The 4,630-nt window shown below is 38.3% G+C and overlaps 1 pseudogene; it reads left to right on the top strand.

Moving 5' to 3' along the window:
• Positions 1-830: 830 nt before the first annotated feature.
• On the top strand, positions 831-3,791 carry LOC149561840 (disease resistance RPP13-like protein 4; annotated as a pseudogene).
• The last annotated feature ends 839 nt before the right edge of the window (positions 3,792-4,630 follow it).

The raw sequence follows: 4,630 nt of genomic DNA, 5'->3' as shown, positions 1-4,630 counted from the left end.
GGGGTTAAAAGATCTCAAGCTGCAAGGTATAGCTCTTTCTACGAACTGGATTTTTCAATCTATGGAGGGTGATAGTCCTTGGAAAGTTCTTGTTAGACACAACATTGAGAGCAGTTTTCCCAAGCAGGCTAGATCTTGGAAAAATCTCCCTTTATGTGACCTTATTGTTGGTAAGTTCCTAGTTGTGGTCCAAGGGTCGCCTATTTTCAGATCCATCTGGCGAGCTTGGGAGCATGTTTGGAAATTTATCACCAATAGGGATTTTTATAATGATTGTCACCTTCATGGAGAGAGATCCATCTAGTGGAATTTGAGCCTGAATGGCAAGCCCCTAGCCCTCTACCAGGGGTGTTCTACCAAGTCCTAGGCTAAAGCTGGTATTTCTCAATTTGTTGATATCTTTGAGTATGATTCTCTTATCCCTTGGGAAGATCTCAAGATTAAATTTAATTTACCTCAGTTTCAGAAGAAAACCTATAATTTAATTTCTCAAGGTTCCAAAAATATTCCTTGTCTTTGCCATGTGGACTCTTATAGATACTTTGCCTCTTTTGTAGTGCTCAGAGTACTATGTAACCTTTTTTTTATCTCTCTATATCTAATAGAAAAAAAAGAATACATTGCCCGCAAAGAATTTATTTGATATCTAATCGCGGAAACACGAATATCTCTTTACCTTTGCTCAACAATAATGAATTGTTCTTTAACTTTGCTTGCCCAAAGTTATTCCATTTATCTTATTCGTCTTCCGCTACAAAGTATAGCTAGCGTAGATGGAGGTATGAAGAAAAATCTGATAGTTGCTTATTTACATTGCCTGAGAAGGAGTTGCTCCTATAAATGTCTGATTTCTAAATGCCCATTCTGAAGACGAATCCAAGCTTATGAAGTTTTGTATTTTGGGTTTCCTAAGTGCTTAGTAATTGTATTTCCTCACGACTTTTGGGGCCTTTATTTTGTGTGCATAGAAAGCCGGGAGAGGAATATTGCCTGTTCAATCTCATTTTCGTAAGATGGCATCTGTAGTTGGAGAAGCTGTTCTAGGCAAAGTCTGTGAGATGGTCCTCGAGATTGCTCTTCGGAAATTTGCTGAAGAGGCAAACATGGTGGTGCACTTCAGAGAAGAGTTCAGATGGTTAAACAGGAAACTCACATATGTGAAGGGCTTTCTGAAAAATGCTGATCAACAGTCTGGGGATAATGAAGATGTGAAAGAATTGCTGGAGCAGATTCGTGTTGTTTCCTTGCTTGCAGAGGACATCTGTGAGGAATGTGCTGTGGATACTCTGTACAGAAATAACGCTCAATCTTGTGGGTCGAGATGCAAGCAATGGATTTATCAGTATAGAATGGGGTGGAGAATTAAGGGCATCAACAACCGCATCAGATCAATTATTGAAGAAGGCAATTAGCTAAAGTTATTCCATGATGTCTCTCCTGCAAGTGAAGCATTGCCCAGTACATCTCAAAGAGTGGGATGGAGGAAATCTTATCTACTGCCCAGCGATTCACGTCCAGTGGGAATAGAGTCCAAAGTTGAAGATGTGCTCAGACTGTTGAACAACGATGCCTCTCCTGTTATTGCGGTTGTTGGGATGGGTGGAGCCGGCAAGACCTTTCTTCTTCAGCATGTTTACAGCACCGTAAAATCAAGGTATGAGATATCTATCTGGGTTTCAGTTTCTCAGTTCCATTCTCTTTCTAAGTTGCAACGTGACATAGCCTACCATTTGGGTTTAGATGAGCAAGTTAGTAGAGTAAGTGAACAAAGAACAGCAGATATAATTAGTGAGAATTTGGAAGGGAAAAGGTGTCTTATTGTGTTAGATGATGTTTGGAGGGCTGAAAGAGAAGATTTGTATCTAAGCTTGGCCTCCCCACTGGACACAATTGCCCTTGCAAAATTGTGGTTACCACAAGAAACAGAGAGGTTTGCACAAATTTGAATGCTCAAATATATGAGATGCAGTATTTGTCTGATGATGAGAGTTGGACGTTGTTTTGTGATTATGCATTTGAAGGCAGAGAGCTGCCGAAGTATCTGGAAGAAGTGGGTCGTAAGATTGTAAAGCAATGTGGAAATTTGCCATTGGCTATCAAAGTGGGAGCCGTATCTCTGGCAAACTCAACAATCCCAAGGGAGGGGGAGCCGGAGTGAGAGTCGAAGCTTCATCAGCTTGGAGGGGTACTTAATGCCAATATTGACCTCCGCGTCATACCCATTCTTAGATTGAGCTATGATGCCTTGCCTGCAGTTCTCAAAGCCTGCTTTGCCTATATTTCCTTCTTTCCTGAAAATGAGACGATAGATTGTGAGTATCTGGTAAATTTGTGGATTGGGGAAGGATTTATTCCAGCGGGAAGCGGCGTGGGATTGTTTGTAAAGACTTGCAAATCTCTGTTTGCTTCAATTATCGGAAGAACGTTCGTACAGAGTAGGTGCAGATGCAAATTTTACTAGATATTGTAGAATGCATGACCTGCTACTTCACTTGGCCATACGGGTATCAGTAGAAACCAAAAGTGTTTTCTCTATTGAGGAAGCCTCCAAGGATGGAGGTGCTGACTGGTGCCGGATTTTAGTAGCCAAAAAAGGTATAAATGTTGACGGCATCTCACAGATCCGTCCTGTTTGTCTCCGCACATTCTCACTGTCTCGGAATCAGCGGATTTCGAGCATTCCTGCAGACTTTTTTACAGATATGAGAGGACTGCGCGTTCTTGATTTGAGCTGGACAAACATCTCTTCATTGCCTGAAAGCATTGGGAAGATGAAACTCCTCAAAGTCTTGAATTTGAAGAGTACAGAGATTAAGGAGGTGCCGAAGTGTGTGAGACATCTAGATTCTAAACAGTCTCTTGTTTCTTGCTCTGTCTTCCATACGTGACAAGTTACCAGAATGGGTAAATGAGCTTAAATGTCTTCGGCATTTGGAATGTGAGGGGGTCAGGAACGTACCAAGGGATATATCCAAGCTTGTCTCATTGAGAGTATTGAGATCATCATCAAATTGGTTGGATCTATCTATTGAAGACGAAGAGTTGATGAGATTAGAGGACTATGCCAATATGACTGAGCTTCATGAATTATGGTTATTTTTTAGCCATCGAATGGCATGGAATGGGACGGAAGGAGGGGTTTTAGCGCGATTAGTGAAGTTGCGTCATCTCGTAATTTGGAAGGATGCAAGAATAACAAAAAAACTTGAGCTTCCAGAGCAAATGACAGCAATGAAACATCTCGAAATCCTTATACTAGCCAATTTCACAGTGCCAAGATGGATATGTGTTTGGACAGATCTCGGGGAGCTCGAGTTAAATTGGTGTGAATGTTGTGATTATCCAGATTTGCAAACCATGCGCAGCCTACGTGAGGTTGAAATTGCATTGGAATGAGAGTTGCAGAGAGTTGCCGGCATTTGGAAAGTCGGGAGGGTTTCCACAGCTCCGCTTCCTTACAATTGAGTTCTTCTTTGAGTTAAAGGAGTTTCCGGAAATTGAGGAGGGGGCGATGGCTTGCCTTGAGCAGTTCCGTCTATATGGGTGTCTAAAAGTGAAGACAGTAGGAGATGGATTACAGCGGTTGACAAGACTCGAGCTCTTAAGACTGTAGGAATTCCGGGATGGACGCATTCAAGGAAATATTTGAGAAAGGTGGACGATATTCCAATAGAATCAAAACCAACAATTAAATTGTAACAATTAAAGTTTTATATTGTTTACCATGTATTAATGTTTGGAAAAACATTAGTACGAGAGGATAATATAAGATATTTATGCGTATGATAAAATCTAGTTATATTGAAGGAACTAATATAAATTTTACCATAGGAAAATTTAATATAATAGATTAAAACATGTTTTAGTTCATGATATTTATATAAGGAAATAATATTATTGAAGTGTTTATAGTTTCAAATATAAAATCTAATAGAAACATTTTTAGGTTGATCTTTAGTGGTTTTATTTTTACTCATTCTTGTTTCTTTAGATGTAATTGCACAGTGATATATTTTAAATTTGTTGTATCTCATCATATTTTCATTAGTATCCATAAAGTCTTATTTATATATTTAAGTCTTAGTTTTGTACAACCTTTCTAATTAGCTTTATATCCTTCTATCTTTTATAACATATTTAATTATTAAAATCTTTATGTATTTCAATATAAGGTGATTTCAATTTTGGACAATAATATTCTTTGTACAATAGTTTTGCACTCTTGCTTATGTGACAAAATATGCACCACATGTATATTGTATTACATTGTTTGATGTTTGTACAACTACCTTGACTATAATATGATTTGTATTAAACATTACATTGCAACAAGCTCTTTGAATTTTTTCTTATTAAGCAAAAATGGATGGTGCCATTAAATATTTTATTTATAATAACTACTTTGAAAATTTGACAAGGAAAGAACTAGTATGAAAACCTTGCTTCCTTGTTACATTACAACAAACATAAGACTACTAATTTAGCTAGAAAGAGATAGGTAATCAGATGCATAAATATCAAGATCAATAAAGTCCTAGATTTGACTATTGCAGTGTTTAATCTCGTCTTAACACAATAACACTATATGCTCTCTGTCGCAGCCCCAATTTGCAAGTGTGTCTTCCAATCC

Source organism: Cupressus sempervirens, chromosome 4 (genome assembly GCF_028749045.1).
Source record: "Cupressus sempervirens isolate cs-2001-9-10 chromosome 4, ASM2874904v1, whole genome shotgun sequence".
NCBI lineage: Eukaryota > Viridiplantae > Streptophyta > Pinopsida > Cupressales > Cupressaceae > Cupressus > Cupressus sempervirens.
Note: the sequence above shows the minus strand (reverse complement) of the source record. Positions and strands in the feature narration are given on the sequence as shown.